We start from the raw sequence: 26,627 nt of genomic DNA, 5'->3' as shown, positions 1-26,627 counted from the left end.
AAATGCTAACGCAGATGCATTATCCAGGATGCCTCATCTGCCAGAGGAGGGACAAGACGTGGATGAACTGGAAGCGATTGAATTGCCAGCTCTCCACCGCCCTAGCACCTCCCAGTACCATCAGCCCTGTAATAAGCATCAAGAAACTGCATTGAACCCATTACCTCATCACGGTTGGAAAGAAACCCAGGATGGTGACCCTGCAGTGAAGTTAGTCAAGGAACTAATCACCCGAGCAGATTCCCACCTGGAACCTGATATTCCACCTGAAGCTCAGCAGTTGTGGAAAGAAAGAAACAGGTTATGCATCCATAGAGGTAAACTATGCAGAAGTGTTACCATCCCTTAAACTCATGAAAGAGTGTGCCAAGTGGTGATACCCAGAAGCCACATCCAGATGGTGTTAGAAGCCTACCATGATCGAGCAGGACACTTTGGCTGGAAAAAGTTGGAAGCATTGCTGCGAGACAGGTTCTATTGGATTGGAATGAGAAACTCCATAGAAAACTGGTGCAGAAACTGTGGCCCCTGTGCCCTGAGAAGAAAGGATCATGACAGTCAAAGAGCACCACTGCAGCCCATTGTTACCAAACAGCCCTTGGAGCTTGTAGCCCTGCAGCATGTCAAATTAACACCCAGTAGGACAGGTTACACCTACGCACTCACAATCGTGGACCATTACTCCAGGTTCTTAGTGGTCTTCCCAGTCAAGGACTTAACAGCAAAGACTGCAGAAAAAGCCTTTCAAGCACATTTCTGCAGACCACATGGATACCCTGACCAGGTATTAACAGACCAAGGGCCTGCATTTGAAGCCGAGATATTTCAGGAGCTCTGCAACCTGTACGGATGCAAGAAGATTCATACCACCCCTTACCATGCACAAACCAACAGAATGTGTGAAAGAATTATCAGATTGTCATTGAATTGCTGAAGACTCTCCCACTAGAGGAAAGAAATCTGTGACCGGAGAAGCTACCAGATTTAGTGGATATCTACAATAACATCCCAGTAAGTTCAACAAACTGTACGCCAGCATATCTCATGAGAGCTAAACCTGGAAGACAACCAGTGGATCTTGAGATGGAAGTTGTCATGCCATAAGTAGATTCATCAGAGAGTGACTGGAATACAAATTGTCAAGCGCAATATAAGAAGATACAAGAATGCGTTGAAAAGAGCTTGAGCCAGAGTCAAGAAAAACAAGAAAAAGACTTCAATAAGAAAGCAAAAACTGATCCTTTAGTACCAGGAGAAATAGTGCTGAAGAGAAAGAGAAGAGTTCATAAACTCGATGATCAGTGGGAAGCAGAACCCTACACAGTGCTACCTTTTAAAACAAACAACAGTAAAGCTTGTGTAATTACCAAGGTTCAAGGAAAAACTACATGTACAGTATCAAGGTATCACTTGAAGAATTGCCCAGAACAGTTAAGATCTTCAGAAGAAATTCCCAGTATACCTGAAGTACAGGAACCAACGGAAAAGGTGATACACACAATATTTGGAGATTTTCCTGAAAACTGGCCTCAGTACAACGGAGCCATCATTGTACCAATGATTACATTCCCAAAACTAGTGGAAGAAGTCAATCAAGAAGAAGTAATCCCAGCTCCAGAAGAACTACCTGCTGTAGTAACACCAGAGGAGCCTACACATAGCACATTTGTCAATCAAACCAGAAGATTAAGAAGTGACAGTCAAACACTTAGGCGGGCTTTGCACGCTGCGACATCGGTAACAATGTGTTACCGATGCTGCAGCGATAGTCCCGCCCCCGTCGCACGTGCAATATCTAGTGAAAGCTGCCGTAGCGATTATTATCGCTACGGCAGTTTCACACGCACATACCTGCCGTGCGATGTCCCTCTGGCCGGCGACCCGCCTCCTTCCTAAGGGGGCGGGTCGTGCGGCGTCACAGCGACGTCACACGGCAGGCGGCCAATTGAAGTGGAGGGGCGGAGATGAGCAGGATGTAAACATCCCGCCCACCTCCGTCCTTCTCATTGCAGCCGGCGGCAGGTAAGGTGAAGTTCCTCGCTCCTGCGGCTTCACACACAGCGATGTGTGCTGCCGCAGGAGCGAGGAACAACATCGCACCTGTTGCTGCACCGGCATTATGGAAATGTCGGAGGCTGCAGCGATGATACGATAACGACGCTTTTGCGCTCGTTCATCGTATCATCTAGGATTTACACACTACGACATCGCAAGTGACGCCGGATGTGCGTCACTTTCGATTTGACCCCACCGACATCGCACCTGCGATGTCGTAGTGTGCAAAGCCGCCCTTAGTTCACTTAGAGGCACTAGAGTGACACAGACACCAGATATCAGAGCACCACAACAAGTTGACACACCAGGGTTATGTAGGTCTACATGTAGCAACCTATGTCAACCTCTGCTCAGGTACAGAAAATAAGGTGCACAAAATAGAACGTGCCTAAAATTAAATGTAAATATATAGATATGTAAATGTCAATTTGATCTGCCTTTTAAATATTTTGAAACATGGACAATAGAAGAAAAAGTTAAAAATGTTGACTGGTCCAGTTTGATTTGATAAAAATGGACCCAGGCTGCAAGACTGACAGCAGCCAAAAACTCTTACCTTGTAAAATGTTGCACCAGTTGTGCATCACCAGAGTACACCCAATCAGTAGACCCTGTTACTGCACCGCCACCAGGAGAGACCTGGTCACCAGTGCAACCCGTGACCTGCCTCCTTAGTGGGTTCTGGGTCCAGGACCTTTGGGTGGTGGGTGCAGGGAGGGATACTCCAGTTAAAGAAACGTTAAGGGCCTGAACCTTCCGTGCGTGGAAAGACCTGTTATGTTATTTTTGTGTGTAAAAAAAAAAAAAATGTAACCTGTACCACTTGCAGCCTGAGAATGTGTTGGAATTAACCAAAGGGGATTGTAACGCGCCTGAAGCCATCAGGGAGCTACAAGGTACTGCATCCCTCACCGGGATGCAGGGCCTACCCCCTAGGGACCCAGAAGACCAGTGCCGGTAGCACCAAAAATCGCAGTATTCCTCCCCAACAATCCCCCATAGAATGGTACAAGGCTAGCGTCAGACCAATGCATGGCTGCCTAGTGGCGGAGCCAGTCCAGTCCACTAGTTGACCAGGTGGGAGGGGCAGACTGTGGACAGTGAGACGGTCAGTCAGAGTGATGGAGAGAGTGAAGGAGACAGTGAAGGAGACACAGTGTGGTGGAGATGAGCTGTGACTGTGAACGTGGGCAGACGCACTGACCAGGAGTGACCAGTAACCTAAGTGCCCAGGCGGTTAGTTGCCAGTGGAGTACGGTGGAGTACTCCCAGAACTACGCACTGACGGGGTACAGGACCTTAGGACAGACAGAAGCTCCAGGCAGGCCTGGTAACACCTGCACAGCGAGAGGCCCATCAAGGACTTCACTGACCTTGACGTCCGGAACTCAGTAGCAAAGGGAGAACAGGGTTCACACTACCGTCATATGGACTGCAGTGGAAGACCACCAGACGGGGACCCCCCAGTTGCTCTACGCCACGGGGACCCATAAAGCATAGACAGGTGCAGAGGAAGAAGGCATCAGATTACTAAACTGGCACTGGGACTACGGGGACCTGAAGGTGAAACCAGCCGGCTTCGGGTAACCAGTTACCACCAGAAAATGAGTAAAGAACCAGTTGAACTGAAATCCTTGTGTGGACTGCCTTCTTCCGACAACTCTTCACATCACCTACCCTCTGGGGCCCGGTCCTGCTTGTGGAGGGCCTACCACCCAGGCTGCCATTAACACCAGCCCCAGTAGTGGACATTGTGCAGCGGTGGCTCCATTCACATAGCCGCAACACCGCAAGTGGCGTCACATGTGAACACTATTCTAATCCCCTGTAAATATTCCCCTTTTCAAAAAGGACCCAGGGCACTGGATCGGGCAACGGCCACCAAAGGGACATTCCCCAGTTACACACCGCCCGGGACCGAGTACCCCATAACACTGGGTGACACAATAGCAACAGTACATATAAATAACATAGGGTGGTAAACATTGTTTTTGATCAAAAAAGTGTAAAAGTCATCCCACCGTGACAAGGTGTACTGCAATCGGAACGGTCTGATCCTCTAGTATTAAAACCTCACCTTGTTTTAACCAACCTCAGTATAGACTGGGGCAGAGCAGAACCAAGGCCTGACTGTTCAAACACATGCCCAGGAAACCTGTATAAATGAAAAGCTTACTTTGTACAAACATGGGTTGGCTCCCTTTTTGAGCTAGGCATGTAATTTATATAGCTTCCCATGAGCAGATGTTTGAACATTTGAGTCACGGTCCTGCTGTGCCCCATGTACATTGAGATTCAGGTTGTATGGCATTAAGGTGAGGTTTTAATGTAGCGTCCCTGAAACCATCAGGGTGCTACAAGGTTCTGCATCCCCACAAGGATGCAGGGCCTACCCACTTAGGGACCAGAACCCCAGTGCCGGTAACACCAAAAATCCAGGTAATCCCAGTTTTCCCCAACAATCCCCCATACAATGGTACCTAGCTAAGGTGGGACCATAGATGGCCACCTAGAGGTGGCGCCACTCCAGTACACTAGTTGACCAGGTGTGGAGAGTAGTCAGTCTAAAGCCTGCTTAACACGTTGCAATTTCGCATACGATATCGTATGCGATTTGCAACGCCCCCATCGTATGTGCAGCACGTTCAATTTGTTGAACGTTCCGCACAAACGATTAACCCCCGTCACACATACTTACTTTCCGTACGACCTCGATGTGGGCGGCGAACGTCCACTTCCTGGAGTGGGAGGGACGTTTGGCGTCACATCGACGTCACGCGGCAGCCGGTCAATAGAAGCAGAGGGGCGGAGCTGAGCGGACGTAAACATCCCGCCCACCTCCTTCCTTCCGCATTGTGGGCCGGGAGCCGCAGGAGGCAGGTGAGATCTGTTAATCGTTCCAGGGGTGTCACACACTGCCATGTGCGCTACCCCGGGTACGATGAACAATCTGACGTTCAATTCGTCAGGAATGAACGACGTGCATGCGATGAACGGTTTTTCGTTCAATCGCAATTGCACGTCGCTGTCACACGCTACAACATACCTTACGATGCCGGATGTGCGTCACTTACGACGTGACCCCGCCGACACATCGTAAGATATCTTGTAGCGTGTAAAGCAGGCCTAAGTCTGAACTGCAGTGACATTGGAGAGGAGAGTTAAGTAGTGACTGTAGAGGTATAAAGGTGGAAGTGAACTGACACCCTGACTCGGGTTAACGGTGACCTGGTACACAGGAGAGGTGGTTGCCGGTGGAGTACTCCCGGAACTTAGCACCGACATAGTTCAGGACCCTAGGACAGGAAAGAACTTCAAGCTGACCTGTTAACACCTGCACAGCAAAGGGGACCATCAAGGACCTTGCTGACCCTATAGAATCCGAAGACTCAGTAGCAAAGGGAGAACCGGAGACCAGACCAGAGACACCAACCTCACAGGGTTCACGCTACCGTCAGGCAGACAGAAGTAGACAAACCACAGAACGGGGACCCCCAGTGTTCTATACCATGGGGACCCACTTACCAGAGACAGGTGCAGGGGAACAAGGTGCCAGAGAAACCAGACTGGCACTGGGACGAAGGGAACCTGGATGCATAACTAGCTGGCCTCGGGCCCCCAGTTACTATTTTCAAGAAAGTGAGTAAACCACTTGCACTGAATACCTGTCTGGACTCTCTTCTTCCGACACCCACTGCACCATACACCCGCTGGGGCAAAACCCTACTTGCGGAAGGACTACCATACTAGCTGCCAATACCACCAGCCCCAGTAGAGACATTCTGCAGCGGCGACTCCCTACACTTAGCTGCAACACCGCAAGTGGCGTCACATATAGACTTTATTCAACCATCCCCTGTAAATATCCCCATCACAAAAAGGGCCCAGGGCACGGAACCGGGCAACGGCCACCACGACATTCCCAGGAGAGACACTGCCCGGGACCGAGTACCCCATATCCCCATATATGGGTACTACATTAATACTAGAGAATAGGACTTTCCCGATTGGGGTACATCTTGTTGTGGTGGGTTTGCTTTTACGCTTTTTTTTAATCAAAACACTGTTTACTAAGTGCCTTATATTATTTTTGTGTTTACTATTACTATTTACTCACTGCAGGGTATATGCTTCTTTTGTGTCTATTCTAGGTATCGTCTGTTAAATGTGTACTGCCCCGCGGGCTCGGCTGCGACCGCCGAGCTGCTCGGATCCGTGCTCGTACGGTGGGTGGTGGCTCGAGCCTCTCACGGGGTCACGTTGCTCTGCAAGGGAGTTGGCGCTACACGTAGGGACTTGACGGCGTGGTTCCACAGCCAGGGCCGCGGTGGTTTGGGATGTAAGTTTGTGACGCCACCCACGGGTTGTGGTGAATAGATGGACACCACCGCTGCCGTTAACTAGGCCTCCCGGGGACGGTGTTGCGCAGCATGGTGTTGACCCCTCCGTGGGTAGGGGAACAATGGCCCCGGGGGCCCGAGGGATGTGCTGAGTCGGGGGAGCGGGTGCGTGCTGGGTGCTGATGCGGTGCGGCGCGGTGCGCAGCCCGAAGGCACTGGTGTACTCACTATGACACAATACACTGGAGTCTCTGGTAAACCAAACGGGGTGATGAACGGGGCCCCGCAGCCAGCTGCAACTTCTTCCAGCTTCTTCCCGCCTTTCTCCTGCACCTCCTTGTATGAATGTTTTGACTCCTATGCCTAAGCAACGGTAGTCCGCTCCCCGACTTGTATATGCCGTAGGAGCCCGTTTGCCCACAGATGCTGGCTCTTTGGGTCTCTATGCCTTGGTGGTGGCTTTACCCTGTATGGTTGGGCTGTTGTCTTCTAACGGGTCTTGTGTGGGATAAGTCCTAAAGTCCAGTCCGCAATCAGTTGATTTGACTCGGCCCTGTCGGTTCAGGGCTTTGTACTGGGTCTGAGTACCCCTCTTGGTGCTCCGGTTTCCAATCAGTTCCCCGGTTCGGTACCGGCGGGCCACCGCCCGACCCCGGTCCCTACGGTTCCACCGGCTGTAATCCCGACTCCTGCAGGCGGCCACCACCGTCTGCCTCCTTGCCAAAGGTGACTGGGCTCCGACCCAGCCACCGGAGTAGTCTGTTGTCAGGCCTGGACACAGGTCTGCCCTTGAACTTGACTTCTCTCTACTCTGCACTACAACTCGTGTCTCAACTTGTGTGTCTGTTTTCCCGCCTCTAGGCCTGTTAACTCCTCGATGGGTGGAGCCAACCACCTGGCTCTGCCCCCCCTGGTGTGGACATCAAACCTGGAGGGTGGTGACAAGGGTTTCTAGGTTGGCTGCTGTCACCTAATCAGGAAGGGGGTGATGTTGTATGTGTGTGTGACTACCTGGGATGACCTGACTAGTCCAGGGCGTCACACTCCCCCTTGGTTTAATGCAGACCGTCCGCGGGCTGCCTGTCCATCACCGGTTTATTTTGTTTCTGAAAAATAGAAAAACGGGAACACAGTACAAGTATACTAACGGTTGTACAAACTTTCAAATTTTTTGATTTTTATATCTTCCCGTACGGGAGGCACATAATTGAACGTTACGAACGTAAAACATTTTTATTATTACGGGAAATGGGTCCGGGTCCTTCACTCACCCACCCAAACAACCTGTACCTTGATGGTGCCCCTAAGAAGTGGGCAGCACCCCTTTTCCCCAGTCCAGGAATGGGCCCAGGTGTTTTCCAACGGCACGGGTGCAGGTTTCACAATTGACTGTTTCTTTCAGGGGCCCCATGTCCAGGGGACCCCTGACTCGGAGGATGCCCACCGGTTGTAGTGGTGGCGGGCCTCGGCCATCTATTTCCCACAGGGCCATCCTCCAGTCTGCCTCTCCAGAGGCTGTGAAACCGGAAGGCCGGAGAAAGGGGAGGTATTATTTACAAACCCAATAGTTTTTGGGTGGCCTGCTAGTTCTCAGCCATGACCTTTAGGTAAAACGGGGCAAAACAAAGTCACAACGGGGACGGGCAGTAGGGTCCGAACGGGGACTGTGTCACTTTGGCAACCGGGTTCCGCTGCCTTTAACTTTTTGATAAATCAGGTGAAAGCCTCGGGTGATTAGTGCTCATTCATTCAGCTATTTACACAATCAACATATGGCACCCCTAAATGGCAGTCGCCCTGTACCTAAGCGGGGGCCTACCTAGGTTAGGGTGTGTGGACCTTCTGGGCCCAATGTTGTCAGTGGGAGGCAGTGGGACAGAGGGGACAACCAGTCCCTCTTCCCGTGTGTCAGGTATGCAGGTAGAGACCTACGGGGGCGCAGTATAGGTGCATCCCTGGGCGCTTGGTCAGGTGGCTCGCTGGTGGGCGTTTCTGCCTCTCTCTCTTCCACGGGTTGTGGGAACATTATCACGGGAACAATTACCACGCCATTCTGCATAAGCCAGATTCCTTTCCACATACTCCTGTATCTGCCGGTACTGCATCTGTTGCTTGGTTTCCCAGTTGTTAGTGGAGGGAAGGGCTTCGGGTGCTTCTATATCAATTTCTAGGTCCACGGGCAGCCGCCCCGGTCAGGCTCTCATCAAATATGCGGGCGTGCACTTGGTGGAACTGCAGGGGAGCCAGGTCGTCACAGATAATTATTAAAATAAATAAATTAAAATTGTGTATATGTGCAACGTTTAAGTGATCTAATAAAAATGCTTATGCTTGAAATGTTTACATGTTATTTATGTTTTTACAGTTTTGAAAAATAAAACCGGTGATGGATGGGCAGCCCGCGGACGGTCTGCATTTCACCAAGGGGGAATGTGGCGCCCTGGACTAGCCAGGTCGTCACAGATAACACACAAACACCCCCACCCCCATTAGACAGTAGCATTAGCCAAACACAAAACCCTTGTTGCCTCTCTCCAAGGTCCGATGTCCACACCAGGTGAGGCGGAGCAAAGTGGTTGGCCCCACCCACCGAGGAGTTCACAGGCCTGGAGGCTGGAAAAGTGTGAGTTAGCAGTGAGAGGTTGGAGTGTGAAGAGTGAGGAGTAAACACTTGGGTGTCTGGGTTTGTGGCCCAGGCACTGACAGCAAGGTTGGCAGACGGCCACCACCGCAGGAGTGGTGAAGCAACACGGAACCGTAGGACCGGGGTCGGGCGTTGGCCCGCCGGTACCGACCGGGGAGCGAAGTGAAGCCAGCACACACAGGCAGGGCCATCGGACCCCGACCAGGCTTGGAGCTGACGACAATAGTCAAATCCGAGTGTGACCGGAACCCCAGGGGTTTCCTAACAGCCAAAGACCTGATAGAAGGCAACCGCCCACACCGTGAGGGTATACAGCTACCGCCTAAGGCTAGAGACCAAAGGGCCAGCGCCTGCGGGCAAACGGGCTCCTCCGGCATCCATACACCGGGGAGCGGACTACCGTTGGGGATCCATAGTAGTCAAACAAGTACATCAAGGTGCAGGGAAAGACAGCCGCCATCACCTGTCCGGGGAGAGACACTGCAGCCAGCTGCGGGACCCGTCCATCCAGCCGTTTGGTTTACCGAGGACTTTGTGCATCTTTTACTGAGTGAGTACACCCGTGCCATCCGCCACCGCGCCGCGCTGTCCCTGCAACCCTGCACCTCATCAACCCTGCCTCCCCGTCACTCCACCGGGCCCCGGGACCACTGACCCCTACCCACGGAGGGGGAAAACAACATCCCAGCTGCTCCCTACCATCGCTCCCGGGATCCCCGTCACCAGCAGCGGTGGTGCCCATCTTCACCACAACCCGTGGGTGGCGTCACGGACTAAATCCCCCAAGCCAACCACCCCTTTCACTCACGGGCGAGGAGCGCCGCTCGAGTTCCTGGATCCGGCCCACCGCTTGAGCCACCGAGCAGCCGCAGCAGCGCCGGACCCGAGCGTTGGCGAGCGACCAGCAGTGGCGGCGCCCTCCCCGCCCACGACACATGTCCACCAGGTCAGGCAACTTCTCCGGCCACAAGTTCCTTTCCTCCAACAGTAGTGTCTTGAGGAGGTTCAGGACTAGGTGATTCATGTTCTCACACATCCCGTTAGTCTGGGCATGATATGGCGTAGTCCGGATCTTCTTACACCCGTACAAGTGACAGAACTCTTGGAACACCTCCGCTTCAAAGGCCGAGCCCTGGTCTGTGAGCACCCTCTCCGGGTAGCCGTGTGGTCGGCAGAAGTAGGCACGTCAAATCTTTAACAGGGACAACCACCATGAACCTGGAATAGTGGTCTACAATGGTCAGGGCATAGGTATACCCGCTTCGGCTGGGCGTGAGCTTGACGTGGTCCAGGGCAACCAGCTCCAATAGCTGGTGGGTGACGATCGGCTGAAGGAGGGCCTTCTGGCTGGCTTCGTCCTGCCTTCTCAGTGTGCAGGGGCCACATTCTCGATACCAGGCCTCAACAGACTCCCGCATCCCACTACAGTAAAGCCGCTTTCTCAGCAACATCTCCAGCTTTTTCCAACCGAAGTGCCCTGCGCCATCATGGTAGGCCTGCAGGACCCTGGGCACACTGGCTTGGGGAACCACCACCTGGTGGACCTTCTCGTGGGTCGTCGGATTGATCATCTCCCTATACAGCTTTCCCTGATGTAAGTACAGCCGGTTTCTCTCCTTGCGCAGCCGTTGAGCGTCTGAGGGGGTCGCGGGATCCATCCTGGAGGAGCCCTGCGCGATCATGGCTTTGACCAGCTGGACCGCAGGTTCCTGATCCTGAGCTTCCTGCCACCCCTGGCCAGGCAGCGGGTCAAGGTTCACCTGCTGTTGGTTAACGCAGGGCTTCTCATCTCGTGGCTGATGGAATGCGGGTAGCTCAATTTCTTCAAGGTCGTCGTCCTCCACCCCTTCATTGGGTAGGTGCGGCATTCGAGACAGCGCATCCGCATTCGTGTTCTTGCGGCCGGCCCTGTACTTGATAGTGAAATCGTAGTTGGACAGTCGAGCCATCCACCACTGCTCCAGGGCACCCAGCTTGGCCGTATCTAGGTGTGTCAACGGATTGTTGTCCATGTAGGCAGTAAACTTCGCCGCCGTGAGCTAATGCTTGAACCTTTCGGTTATTGCCCACACGAGGGCTAAGAACTCAAGCTTGAAGGAGCTGTAATTTTTGGGGTTCCTTTCCGTCGGCCGGAGTTTTCTGCTAGCGTAGGCGATCATCTTTTCCTTCCCATCCTGCACCTGGGACAGGACTGCACCCAGGCCCACATTGCTGGCGTCGGTGTAGAGGACGAACGGGAGGCCGTAGTCCGGGTAGGCTAGGATTTGTTCTCCTGTCGGGGCTGACTTTAACTGGTGGATAGACTCCTCATGTTTCCCGCACCAAACAAACGGGGGACCAGGGGCCCTCCCATTCTTGGTCTGTCCCATGAGGAGATCTTGCATGGGCGCGGCCATCTTCGTGTACCCCTTGATGAAACGGCGGTAGTAGCCCACCAGGCCCAGGAACTGCCTCCATTCCCTCACTGTGGACGGTCGTGGCCAGCTCTAGATGGCAACAATCTTCTCCGGATCCGGGGCCACATCTTCTGCGCTCACCATATGTCCGAGGTATTGCACCTTGGGTTTCAGCAGATGGCACTTAGAGGGCTTCAGTTTCATCCCGTACTTGCAGAGGGCTGCAAACACTTCTGCCAAGTCTCCAGGTGGGCCTCATACGTCTTGGAATACACAATCACATCATCCAGATACAATAGCACAGTCTCGAAGTTGAGATGCCCCAAGCAGCACCTCATGAGCCGTTGGAAGGTCCCCGGGGCATTGCACAGCCCGAACGGCATACTGTTGAACTCGCAAAGTCCCATGGGGGTAGCAAATGCGGTCTTCTCGTGGTCTTCTGGTGCAACCGCCACCTGCCAGTATCCACTGGTAAGGTCAAGGGTAGAGAAATAATTAGCAGTTTTTAGTACAGCCAGCGACTCTTCAATGCGGGGGAGAGGGTAGGCATCTTTATGCGTTATCTGATTTGATCTTCTGGTAATCCACACATATTCTCATGGTACCATCTTTCTTCTTTACCAGCACCAATGGAGCTGCCCAGGGACTACAACTATCCCGGATGACCCCTGCCTCCTTCAAGTTCCTCAACATGTCTTTGGCGCATTGATAATGTGCTGGTGGTATCGGCCTATACCTTTCTTTAATGGGTGAATGTGTGCCTTTTGGGATATGATGTTGAACCCCCTTAATCCTCCCGAAGTCTAGCGGGTGCTTGCTGAAAACCTGCTCATACTCCTGTACTACCCTGTGTACCCCGTCTTTGTGGTGTACCGGGGTAGACTCAGTGCCGACATGTAATTCCCGACACCACTCCTCTAGTGGCGTAGATGAGGTGTCACTGCTCAAGTTGCGTGTAGGGGTAGTGGGGGTGGTCTCATGGATGGCGTGGGGGTCTATGGTAAACAGCTTAGCTATGGTGGTGTATCGGGGAGCCTAACCTCTTCCTCCCTGCAGTTCAGCACTCTCACAGGCGCTCTCCCTTCTTGACATCAATCATCCCTCTGGCTACAATTACTGTGGGCCAGTGCTGCGAAGGAGAGGGTTCCACCAACGCCGGGTAATCCCGTCCCTGGGGGCCTACTGCTGCCCTACACCAAATCATCATTTCGCTCCTTGGCGGGACCACCAAAGGGGCTGTGTCCATCACCCGAACTCTACCAATCTCTCCCCCCGTCAGGTTCACTTGTTGCCGGTGCAGGAGGGCCCAGATTTCACGCTGTAGGGCCCTCTGCCGACCTCCTCCTGCAGTGGCAGACAGTTGCTGCAACAAGCTCAATACCTCTCCCATACAGTGCTCAATCACATTGGTCCCTAGGACCTTTTTCGGGTTACGGTCCCTGGACTCATTCAGCACCACAATCATCCCTTGGCGTTTTAGCTGGGTCCGTCCCATGGTCAGGGTCACCTCCCTGAGTCCCACTTGGGTCATAGGGAGTCCATTGGCCGCAATAACGGTCATGCTATCATCGGGAGGGGCGAGTTCACTATCGGCCTTATATAGCTGGTACAATGAATTAGGCATAGTGGTTACCTGTGAGCCGGTGTCCAACAGGGCCATGGTTGGGACTCCATCCACTGCTAGGAAGATGATGGGGTGGCCTCCAACAAACCAGTCTCGCCAATCAGCCGGGCCACAAGGGCTACTCCTGAGGATTGGCCCTTGGCCTCAGGGGTCGCTCGTTTAACGGGCATCGCCTAGAGTAATGGCCAGGCTTGTTGCACCTGTAGCACACAGGCGGCCCGTACTGCAAATCGGGGTTCTTCCTTCGTTGCATCCAAGGGACGTCCTCTGGGCTGCCGGCGAGCTGGATCATTTCCGGAGGCTTGACTCTCTGCGGGAGCTTGAGTGCGGCGATCACCCGGACGAGGTCCTCGCTCATGTGCTGTACTTTTTTGGCCAGCTCGTCTCTCACCCCGGTGGGTGCTGCAAAGGCTGGCAGGGCCAGGAGCGGGGGCGCCACCGAGACGGAAGCCGATTCGGCCGGCCAAGGGGCCTTTATGGCCCGTTCTTTCAGTACTGCAAAGTCCAGCTCAGGGTGCTCCAGGGCCCACAACCGCAGCTGCTTGCGATCTTCAGCGGACCCCAGTCCCCGCAGAAACTGTTCCACAAACATCTTATTGCTGTCGGCCTCGTTGATGGTATCCACCCGCTTCAGGGTTCGGAGAGCTGTCTGCAGGCATAGGGCATAGTCTCTGAAACTGTCTGCGGGTCGCTGCCGACAGTGGTAGAACTGCATCTGTAGCTCGGCTTCGGTGCGAGTCTCAAAGACGGTCTGATGCTTTTCAAAGATGGTGGTCACTGAGGCCCGGTCCGCGTCGGCCCAGGTCTCCGTCTCCTGCTCGGCCACGCCGGTCAGCTGCCCTAGCACTACCATCGCACGCTGTCTGCCGGTCATGGCATACAGATCGAGAACCGAGCATATCTTTTTCCGGAACGCCTATAACGTATCAGGCTTCCCACCGTACTGGGGTAACCAGGCAGCACCGGGCAAAGAGATCGGCATTACCTGGGCGACCGCCGGACCCTCAGCCTCCTCCGCTCGTGCAACCGGAGTGGGGGCTATCGCATTTCCGTCTTCGGGCACCGCCACTCCTGCGGCTGACGTCCCTTCGCCATTTCCGGTAGGCATGGACATCTTCTTTCTGTCCCCCTTGGTCTTTTCTGGGCACTCTCCTTGCCTTTTGCACCACTTTGCTCTCGTGGGGCGGGGTTTTGCTTTTCGCGCCCTTTCTGTTCAGGGAAGATGGCTCGGGAGGGAACTTTTCACGCCCAAGATGGCGGATTCTGCAATGTTTCAGCGGGACGCCGCTAACAACAATTTCCAGGCGCACTTCCACAGGTAAGTGGATGGTTCTATCCTGTTCGCAGACACCAGAAGAGTTGATGTGTACCACCCCGCGGGCTCGGCTGCGACCCCCGAGCCGCTCGGATCCGTGCTCGTACGGTGGGTGGTGGCTCGAGCCTCTCACGGACCCGGGGGTCACGTCACTCTGCAAGGGAGTTGGCGCTACACGCAGGGACTTGACGGGGTGGTTCCACGGCCGGGGCCGCGGTGGTTTGGTTTGGGATATTAGTTCGTGACGCCACCCACGGGTTGTGGTGAATAGATGGACAACACCGCTGCCGTTAACTAGGCCTCCCGGGGACGGTGTTGCGCAGCTTGGTTTTGACCCCTCCGTGGGTAGGGGAACGATGGCCCTGAGGGCCCAAGGGAGGTGCTGAGGCGGGGGAGTGGGTGCGTGCTGGGTGCTGATGCGGTGCGGCGCGGCGCGGTGTGCGGCCCGAAGGCACTGGTGTACTCACTATGACACAATACACTGGAGTCTCAGGTAAACCAAACGGGGTGATGAACAGGGCCCACAGCCGGCTGCAGCTTCTTCCAGAATAGGTTGGTGGTTTCCGCCTTTCTCCTGCACCTCCTTGTATGAATGTTTTGACTCCTATGCCTAAGCACCGGTAGTCCACTCCCCAACTTGTATATGCCGTAGGAGCCCGTTTGCCCTCAGACGCTAGCCCTTTGGGTCTCTATGCCATGGCGGTGGCTTTACCCTGTATGGTTTGGCTGTTGTCTTCTAACGGGTCTTGTGTGGGATAGGTCCTAAAGTCCAGTCCGCAATCAGTTGATTTGACTCGGCCCTGTCGGTTCAGGGCTTTGTACTGGGTCTGAGTACCCCTCCTGGTGCTCCGGTTTCCAATCGGTTCCCCGGTTCGGTACCGGTGGGCCACCGCTTGACCCCGGTCCCTACGGTTCCACCGGCTGTAATTCCAGCTCCTGCAGGCGGCCACCACCATCTTGCCAAAGGTGACTGGACTCCGACCCAGCCACCGGAGTAGTCTGTTGGCAGGCCTGGACACAGGTCTGCCCTTGAACTTGACTTCTCTCTACTCTGCACTACAACTTGTGTCTCAACTTGTGTGTCTGTTTTCCCACCTCCAGGCCTGTGAACTCCTAGGTGGGCAGAGACAACCGCCTGGCTCCGCCCCCTACTGGTGTGGACATCAAACCTGCGATGTCGCAGTGTGCAAAATGCCCCTTAGTAGTGGAGCCTCCCATCTCCATCTAGTCTCCTCATTTAAACAAGGTTTATTTTCCTTTGGCGTCTCATGAGTTAATATCAGGTTTGTTGCCAGCAGCTCTGAGCAGTGCAGGTCAGCTGTTGTTGCTTTGGGTCCACGCCCATTTACCGTATTTTTCGGACTATAAGACGCACTTTTCCCCCCCCAAATGTTGGGGGAAAGTGGGGGTGCATCTTATAGTCTGAATGTAGGGCTGCGGGGAATGAGGGTGCTGCGGTGGAGCGGGTCATCAGGGGCACGAGCAGGCTGTAGCAGCGCCTACCATGACCACGTGGACCCGCTCATTTAATATGCATGCCCATCATCCCGCCCATCATCTCTCAGCGCTGAAGTCGGCGCTGACAGGTGGGCGGGATGATGGGAGAGGGATAAACAGCTGGCCCGCGTGATCACCCCTGGCAACTACAGCCTGGAGTGATCATGGGTGGCTGTATTCACTGCTTCCCGCGCATCATCAGTGCGGGGTGCAGTGAATCAGTATACTCACCGGCCATGATCCCTGTAGCACCGTGATGTCCTCCTGTCTGTGCCGGCGGCGGCTGTGTGGAGACTAGCGGTGCGCACAGCAATGACGTCATCGCTGTGTGCACGTGTCCACACGCAGCCGCTGCTGGCACAGACAGAAGGACATTGCGATGCTGTAGGGATCGTGGCTGGCTCCACACAGGTCAGCGGCGCTGCTGCTGGCACAGACATGAGGAGGAGGGATGCTGCGTGGAGCAAGGAAAGGTGAATATGAACATTTATTTTTTTTTATGTGCCACAGGTTGTGGGCCGTATACCAGGATGGGGGTATATAGCAGGATGGGGGTGTATAGCAGGATGACGGCATATAGCAGGATGAGGGTATTTTATTAGCAGGATGGGGGTATATTATGAGCAGGATGGGGGTATATGAGCAGGATGGGGGTATATAGCAGGATGGGGGTATATAGCAGGATGGGAGTATATGAGCAGGATGGGGGTATATGAGCAGGATGGGGGTATTTAGCAGAATGGGGGTATTTAGCAGGATGGGGTATATAGCAAGATGGGGGCATATAGCAGGATGGGGGCATATAGCAGGATGGGGGCATATAGCAGGGTGGGGGCATATAGCAGGGTGGGGGCATATAGCAGGATGGGGGCATATAGCAGGATGGGGGTATATAGCAGGATGGGGGTATATAACAGGATGGGGGTATATTATGAACAAGATGGGGGTATATGAGCAGGATGGGGGTATTTAGCAGGATGGGGGTATATAGCAGGTTGGAGGCATATAGCAGGATAAGGGTATATAGCAGAATGGGGGCATATAGCAGCATGGTGGCATAGTAGGGTGGGGGCATATAGCAGGGTGGGGGCAGATAGCAGGATGGGGGTATGTAGCAGGATGGGGTATATAGCAGGATGGGGCCATATGCCAGGATGGGTTATATAGCCGGGTGAGCCATATGCCAGGATGGAATATATAGCAGGATGCGGCTATATGCCAGGATGACGGTATATAGCAGGATGTGGACTATACCAGGATGAGGGACATATACTGTATATAGAAGGCAGGAGTATCATTACCAGGATGGGGTACCTTAGTAAAGAATTTGGGGACATTACCCCCATAACAGTGTCAGCAGCAGATCCTCGCCCCATAACAGTGTGTCATGACCACATTTTTTGCTTAAAATATTAAATTCCTATTTTCCAGACCCAGCTGCTGTTAGAATCCATTTCTACTTTGTCCAGCCTGGTGGAAGGAACTGTTGAGGTTTTGTCCTGTGCCCATCCACCTGCTACTATTGAATCCATCTGCTATGTGAAGTTTGGTGTGTTGTAGCCTTCTATTTATCCCCCCCCGTCTGTCTTTCCTTTCTCTCCGTGTTTATTAGTTGAGTGGCGAGTGAAGTGTACTCGTCGGCCTACTCACTAGACAGGGTGAGTTTAGGGCCAACTAAGGGACCCAGGTATCCTGCTCGCCCACAGGTTAAAAGAACTTGTATAGGGACACTAGGGAGCTCATGGAGCACAGGAGGTGCCCCCTCACCGCTCTCCCTAGTGGCAGGGACCTCCGTTGTATTGTGACCCCAGTGTTTCCCCCTTTTTTGTGGTGTTTTTTGGTAGTGCGTCAGACACCCATTGGTCTGATCGCGTGTAACGTACTATATACAGTTAGGTCCAGAAATATTTGGACAGTGACACAAGTTTTGTTATTTTAGCTGTTTACAAAATCATGTTCAGAAATACAATTATATATATAATATGGGCTGAAAGTGCACACTCCCAGCTGCAATATGAGAGCTTTCACATCCAAATCGGAGAAAGGGTTTAGGAATCATAGCTCTGTAATGCATAGCCTCCTCTTTTTCAAGGGACCAAAAGTAATTGGACAAGGGACTCTAAGGGCTGCAATTAACTCTGAAGGCGTCTGCCTCATTAACCTGTAATCAATGAAGTAGTTAAAAGGTCTGGGGTTGATTACAGGTGTGTAGTTTTGCATTTGGAAGCTGTTGCTGTGACCAGACAACATGCAGTCTAAGGAACTCTCAATTGAGGTGAAGCAGAACATCCTGAGGCTGAAAAAAAAGAAAAAATCCATCAGAGAGATAGCAGACATGCTTGGAGTAGCAAAATCAACAGTCGGGTACATTCTGAGAAAAAAGGAATTGACTGGTGAGCTTGGGAACTCAAAAAGGCCTGGGCGTCCACGGATGACAACAGTGGTGGATGATCGCCGCATACTTTCTTTGGTGAAGAAGAACCCGTTCACAACATCAACTGAAGTCCAGAACACTCTCAGTGAAGTAGGTGTATCTGTCTCTAAGTCAACAGTAAAGAGAAGACTCCATGAAAGTAAATACAAAGGGTTCACATCTAGATGCAAACCATTCATCAATTCCAAAAATAGACAGGCCAGAGTTAAATTTGCTGAAAAACACCTCATGAAGCCAGCTCAGTTCTGTAAAAGTATTCTATGGACAGATGAGACAAAGATCAACCTGTACCAGAATGATGGGAATGATTACTTTTGACCTCCTAAAATGTGGAGTGTTTGTAAAGAAATGTGTACAATTCCTACAATTTCTATCAGATATTTTTGTTCAAACCTTCAAATTAAACGTTACAATCTGCACTTGAATTCTGTTGTAGAGGTTTCATTTCAAATCCAATGTGGTGGCATGCAGAGCCCAACTCGCGAAAATTGTGTCACTGTCCAAATATTTCTGGACCTAACTGTACAGACATATTCTACTCCTTGTATGACAATGGTGGACAGTATTAAAAAGAGGGAGTCCACTTGTGGGACACTGTAATAAGAGATGCAGCATTGAAGTATACTTCAGATAGGGGCAGTGTGGAGGTAGTTACAGTGGGGGAAAAAAGTATTTAGTCAGCCACCAATTGTGCAAGTTTTCCCACTTAAAAAGATGAGAGAGACCTGTATTTGACATTATAGGTGGACCACAAGTATGAGAGACAAAATGAAAAAACAAATCCTGAAAATCACCTTCTCTGATTTGTCAAGATATTTTTTTTGCAAATTATAGTGGAAAATAAGTATTTGGTCAATAACAAAAGTTCATCTCAATATTTTGTTATATATTTTTTGTTGGCAATGACAGAGGTCAAACATTTTCTGTAAGTCTTCACAAGGTTGGCACACACTGTTGGTACTATGTTGGCCCATTCCTCCATGCAGATCTCCTCTAGAGCAGTGATGTTTTGGGCCTGTTCTTGGGCAACACGGAGTTTCAACTTCTTCCAAAGGTTTTCTATGGGGTTGAGATCTGGTGACTGGCTAGGCCACTCCAAGACCTTCATATGCTTCTTACTAAGCCACTCCTTCGTTGCCTTGGCAGTGTGCTAGGGATCATTATCATGCTAAAAGACCCAGCCACGTTTCATCTTCAATGCCCTTGCTGATGGATGGAGGTTTGCACTCAAAATCTCATGATTTATGGCACCATTCATTCTTTCATGCACACGGATCTGTCGTCCCGGTCCCTTTGCAGAGAAACAGCCCCAAAGCATGATGTTGCCAACCCCATGCTTCACAGTAGGTATGGTTTTCTTTGGATGCAACTCAGCATTCTGTCTCCTTCAAACACGATGGATTGTGTTTCTACCAAACACTTCTCCTTTGGTTTCATCAGAACATATGACATTCTCCCAATGCTCTTCTGGATAATCAAAATGCTCTCTAGCAAACGTCAGACGGGCCCGTGCATGTACTGGCTTATGCAGGGGAACATGTCTGGAACTGCAGGACCTGAGTCGCGTAGTGTGTCACTGATAGTAGCCTTTGTTATGGTGGTTCCAGCTCTATGCAAGTCATTCACTAGGTCCCCCCTGTGTTTTTCTGGGACTTTTGCTCACCGTTCTTGTGATCAGTTTAACCCCACAGGAGCCCCAGATCAAGGTAGATTATCAGTGGTCTTGTATGTCTTCCATTTTCTTATTATTGCTCCCACAGTTGATTTCATCACACCAAGCTGCTTGCCTATTGCAGATTCAGTCTTCCCAGCCTGCTGCAGGACTACAATTTTGTTTCTGGTGTCCTTCGACAGCTCGACAGCTCTTTGGTCTTCACCATAGTGGAGTTTGGAGTGTGACTGTTTGAGGTTGTGGACAGGTGTCTTTTATAGGTGCCCTTACTACAGGTAATGAATGGAGGACAGAGGAGCCTCTTAAAAACGAAATTACAAGTCTGTGAGAGCCAAAAATCTTGCATGTTTTTAGATGACTAAATACTTATTTTCCACCATAATTTGAAAATAAAATGTTGCCAAATCAAACAAGATGATTTTCTGGATTTGATTTCTCATTTTGTCTCTCATAGTTGTGGTCTACCTATGATGTCAATTACAGGCCTCTTTCATTTTGTTAAGTGGGAGAACTTGCACAATTGGTGGCTGACAAAATACTTTTTTCCCACTTTTTTCCCACTGTATAGCGAGAGGGTAAACAGTCGAAAAGATACAACGAGAAATGGAGATAGTGTGGAGAACACAGTTCATAAGGGGGAGGTATTTCAGTTACAGTATATTACAAAAGTCAATACACGCCTCACATTTTTGTGAATATTTTATTATATAATTTCATGGGACAACACTGAAGATATAACATGTTGATACAATGTAAAGTAGTCAGTGTACAACTTGTATATCGGTGTAAATTTGGTGTGGCCTCTAATAACTCAACAAACAGGCATTAATGTATAAACCACTTTCAACAAAAATGAGTACATCCCAAATTGAAAATGGCCAATTTAGCCATTTCCCCTCCCCAGAGTCAAGTGACTCATTAGTGTTGCAAGGAAGTATGAATGGGGATCAGGTATGCTAAAGTTCACTTGAAGTTCACAATGGCACATCATGGTAAATAATTCTCTGATGATCTGAAAAAAGAATTGTTGCTACATAAAGATGGCTTAGGTTATCAGAAGATTGCCAACACCTTGAAACTGAGTTGCAGCACTGTGGCCAAGACCATACAGCAGTTTAACAAGAGAGATTGTACTCAGTACAGGCCTTGCCATGGCCGAGCAAGGAAGTCGTGCTATCCAGAGGTTTTCAAAATAGATGTATGAGTGCTGCCAGAATTGCTCCAGAGTTTAAAGTTATCAGTGTTCAGACCACACACTGCATGCTGTATCAATTTGGTCTGCATGGCTGTGGTTTCAGAAGGAAGTACAGTGAAACCTTGGTTAACGAGAACAAACCGTTCTGTGAGTATGCTTGTTAACCAAGTTACTCGTTCAGCAAAGCAAGATTTCCCCTAGGAAATCATTGCAATGCAGACAATTTTTTCCACAACTTGTTAAATGTCCCATCCTGGTCCCCTATTATGACATTCCACACACATACAAACACGTACAAACACACACAAACATGCACAAACACGCACAAACACGCACGCACACACACATATTATGCTTACCTTACCTTCGGGCTGTGTATCGGGTAACCATCGTGACGAGGGAGGAACGTCCGCTGCCAGAGCGCTGACGTCAAAGGCAGGAGCCGCTTGCCTCTGATTGGCCAGCGTGCTGCCTTTGAGTAGCGGCTGACAGCGGAAGTTCCTCCCTCATCGCGAACTACAAGAACCGTGAGGATGGAACAGAAGGTAAGGCGAGCATAATATGTGTGTGTGTGTTTGTGCGTGTTTGTGTGTGTTTGTGCATGATTCTGAGTGTTTGTGCGGCCTGCAAGAGCGGGTTAGAGCGCGGTGGATGTACAGAACTGAAAGTGTGTGCGGTGAGTATTTTGCTCGTACAGCAAGGCTTGCTTGTAAACTGAGATACAAATTTACAGCAAGCTTTGCTCGTTAAGCGAAATACTCGCTAAAGGTACCGTCACCCTAAGCGACGCTCCAGCGATCCCACCAGCAACCTGACCTGGCAGGGATCACTGGAGCATCGCTACACGGGTTGCTGGTGAGCTGTCAAACAGGCAGATCTCACCAGCAACCAGCCCCCAGCCAGCAGCGACGCGTGGAAGCGATGCTGCGCTTGGTAACTAAGGTAAATATCGGGTAACCAACCCGATATTTACCTTGGTTACCAGCGCACACCGCTTAGCGCTGGCTCCCTGCACTCCTAGCCAGAGTACACATCGGGTTAATTACCCGATGTGTAGTCTGGCTATGTGTGAAGGGAGCAGGGAGCCGGCACTGACAGCGTGAGAGCGGCGGACGCTGGTAACGAAGGTAAATATCGGGTAACCAAGGAAAGGGCTTCTTGGTTACCCGATATTTACATTGGTTACCAGTATCCGCAGAAGCCGGCTCCCTGCTCACTGCACATTCAGTTGTTGCTCTCTTGCTGTCATGCACAGCGATGTGTGCTTCACAGCGGGAGAGCAACAACTAAAAAATGGTCCAGGACATTCAGCAACAACCAGCGACCTCACAGCAGGGGCCAGGTTGTTGCTGGATGTCACACACAGCAACATCGCTAGCAACATCGCTGTTGCGTCACAAAAGTCGTGCCTCAGCAGCGATGTTGCTTAGTGAGACGTGGCCTTAACTGGGTTACTCGTTAAGTGAGATTCCACTGTATCTTCTAAAGAAAGCTGGCAAAGCATCTTCTGAAGATAAGCAGACTAAAGCTGGGTTCACACATAGCGATAGCGACAACGACGTCGCTGTTACATCACCATTTTCTGTGACGCAACAGCGACCTTGTAAGTCGCTGTTATGATCGCTGCTTAGCTGTCAAACACAGCAGAAGCAGCAGTGATCATAACGACACGCGTCGCTGTGCTACATGTGCCCGATGTGTACTGCAGCTACATGTGCAGAGAGCAGGGAGCCGCGCACACTGCTTAGCGCTGGCTCCCTGCACTCCTAGCTACAGTACACATCGGGTTAATTACCCGATGTGTACTGCAGCTACATGTGCAGAGAGCAGGGAGCCGCGTACACTGCTTCGCGCTGGCTCCCTGCACTCCTAGCTACAGTACACATCAGGTTAATTACCCGATGTGTACTGCAGCTACATGTGCAGAGAGCAGGGAGCCGCGCACACTGCTTAGCGCTGGCTCCCTGCACTCCAAGCTACAGTACACATCGGGTTAATTACCCGATGTGTACTGTAGCTACATGTGCAGAGAGCAGGGAGCCGGCACTGGCAGCGAGAGCGGCGGACGCTGGTAATGAAGGTAAATATCGGGTAATCAGGGAAAGGTCTTCCCTTGGTTACCCGATGTTTACCCTGGTTACAGCTTACCGCAGCTGCCAGACGCCGGCTCCTGCTCCCTGCTCGCTTTATTTCGTCGCTCTCTCGCTGTCAAACAGCGATGTGTGCATCACAGCGGGAGAACGACAACCAAAAAATAAAGCTGGACATTCAGCAATGACCGGCGACCTCACAGCAGGGGCCAGGTCGTTGCTGGATGTCACACACAGCGACAGCGACGGGATGTCGCTGCGTCACAGAAAATGGTGACGTAGCAGCGACGTCGTTGTCGTCATCGCTGTGTGTGACACCACTCTAAGAAGATGGATTACTGGAACAATGTCCTATTGCATGATTAGACAAAGATAAACCTATTTGGTTCAGATAATGTCAAGTGTGTGTGGTGGCACCCAGGTGAGGAGTACAAAGACAAGTGTGTCCTGCAGACAGTCAAGCATGATGGTGGGAGTGTCATGGTTTGTGGCTGCATGAGTGCTGCCGGCTGTGGGGAGCTACAGTTCATTGAGGGAACCATGAATGCCACCATATACTGTGAGATACTAAAGCAGAGCATGATGCCTTCTCTTTGGAAAATGGCCACAGGACAGTATTTCAACATGATAACGACCCCAAACACACCTTCAAGATGAGCACTGCCTTGCTAAAGAAACTGAGGGTAAAGGTGGTAGACCTAAACCCTATTGAGCATCCGTTGGGCATCCTCAAATGGACAATGGAGGAGTGCAAGGTCTCTAACATCCACCAGCTTTGTGAAGTCATCAAAGAGGAGTAGTGGAGGATTACAGTAGCAACTTGTGAATCTCTAGTGAACTTCATGCCAAAGAGAGTTAATGCAGTGCTTAAAAATAATGGTGGCCACACAAAATATTGACACTTTGAGCACAATTTGGCCATTTTTACTTATTGGTGTACTCCGTTTTGTTGCCAGCAGTTTAGACATTAATGACTATGGGTTGAGTTTTTTTAAAGGGCACACAAAATTTATTTAAGATGTACACCCGCCCGCATAAGGTAGTCTTCTCTGATGAGTCTAATTTTCAGCTTTGCCCAAATCCTGGTCGTCTAATGGTTAGATGGAGACCTGGAGAGGCGTACAAGCCACAGTGCCTTTTACCCACTGTGAAATTTGGTGGAGGATTAATGATGATCTGGAGATGCTTCAGCAAGGCTGGAATTGGGCAGATTAAACTTTGCGAAGGACATATGAATCACGCCACATACAAGGCTATCCTGAAAAAACAGTTGCTTCCTTCTGCTCAGGCAATGTTCCCCAACTCTAAGGACTGGTTTTTCCAGCAGGATAATGTGCCATACCACACAACTATTTCAATCAATGTGTGGATGAAGGACCACCACATCAAATCGCTGTCATGGCCAGCCCACTCTTCAGACCTGAACCCCATTTAAAGCCTCTGGAATGTAATCATGAGGAAGATGGATAGTCACAAGTAGAGATGAGCGGTGTTCAAAGCGAACCATTTGCTAATTTTAAATTCGAGTTGTTTTGGACGATGTTCGAGACGTTCGACGAACTCGAACGATTTGCTTCACGTTCGATAGTTTGAATTAACGTTCGATAACGGTTCAATCACCAAAAGCGTGGCTTTTCACAGTAAGGCTATGTGCGCAAGTTGTGTATCTGCATGCGTCCTGCGTCCCAAGCAGAATCCCTCTCTCTTTCCTACTCACCGATCAGCTGCATAGCTGTTACAAAGCTTTTCCTCTTTTGAAAATGGTTGCCGCTCATTATTCAATCTGGTATTCCCTGCTTTCCCCACCCGCCCATGATTGGTTGCAGACAGACATGCCCCCCCACGCTGAGTGACAGCTGTCTCACTGCAACCAATCACAGCAGCCGGCGGGCGGGTCTATATCGTGCAGTAAAATAAATAAATAAATAATAAAAAAAAAACAAAAACCTCCGGTTCCCCCCAATTTTGATACCAGCCAAGATAAAGTCACACGGCTGGAGGCTGGTATTGTCATGATGGGGAGCGCCACGTTAAGGGGAGACCACCACCCTAACAATATCAGCCAGCAGCCTCCCGAAATTGCCACATCCATTAGATGCGACAGTCCCAGGACTCTTACCGGCTCATCCCGAAATGCAAGCAGGTTAATAAGGTTAGGTTAATCATGACAGGCATCTCCATGAGATACTTTCCATGATTAACCTGTAAGTAAAAGTAAATAAACACACACAACGAAAAATCCTTTATTTGGAATAAAATACAAAAAACACCCTCTTTTACCACTTTATTAATCCCCAAACACCAGTGCAGGTCTGAAGTAATCCAGACAACGCTTTCAGCTCTGCTACATGAAGCTGACAGGGAGCGCCGTAGAACACAACTGCCCTGTGTCAGCTCCATGCAGCAACTGAAGTGAGCCATGCTGTCACCGGAAACTTCACTCAGGTAGTGCCTGGGTGTGTGCGGGGATGATGATGAGTGCGGTAGTGCTTGTGTGTGCGGGGATGATGATGAGTGCGGTAGTGCTTGTGTGTGCGATGATGATGATGATGAGTGCGGTAGTGCCGGGGTGTGTGCGGTGATGATGATGGAAGCGGTAGTGTCGGGGAGTGTGTGCGTGGGACGATGATGAGTGCGGTAGTGCTTGTGTGTGCGGTGATGATGATGAGTGCGGTAGTGCCGGGGTGTGTGCGGGGATGATGATGTGTGCGGTAGTGCCGGCGTGTGTGCGGGGATGACGATGGGGGGCGGTAGTGCCGGGGAGTGTTTGCAGGGATGATAATGAGTGCGGTAGTGCTTGTGTGTGCGGTAATGAGGATGAGTGCAGTAGTGCCGGGGTGTGTGCGGTGATGATGATGGGGGCGATAGTGCCGGGGTGTGTGCAGTGATAATGATTAGTGCGGTAGTGCTTGTTTGTGCGGGGATGATGATGAGTGAGGTAGTGCCGGGGTGTGTGCGGTGATGATGATGGGGGCAGTAGTGCCGGGGTGTGTGCGGGGATGATGATGAGTGCGGTAGTGCTTGTGTGTGCGGTGATGATGATAAGTGCAGTAGTGCCGGGTTGTGTGCGGGGATGATGATGTGTGCGGTAGTGCCGGTGTGTGCGGGGATGACGATGGGGCGGTAGTGCCGGGGAGTGTGTGCGGGGATCATAATGAGTGCGGTAGTGCTTGTGTGTGCGGTAATGATGATGAGTGCAATAGTGCCGGGGTGTGTGCGGGGATGATGATGTGTGCGGTAGTGCCGGCGTGTGTGCGGGGATGACGATGGGGGCGGTAGTGCCGGGGAGTGTGTGAGGGGATGATAATGAGTGCGGTAGTGCTTGTGTGTGCGGTGATGATGATGAGTGTGGTAGTGGTTGTGTG

Source organism: Anomaloglossus baeobatrachus, chromosome 1 (genome assembly GCF_048569485.1).
Source record: "Anomaloglossus baeobatrachus isolate aAnoBae1 chromosome 1, aAnoBae1.hap1, whole genome shotgun sequence".
NCBI lineage: Eukaryota > Metazoa > Chordata > Amphibia > Anura > Aromobatidae > Anomaloglossus > Anomaloglossus baeobatrachus.
The sequence above is the reverse complement of the archived record's forward strand: the minus strand, read 5'-3'. Positions refer to the sequence as shown.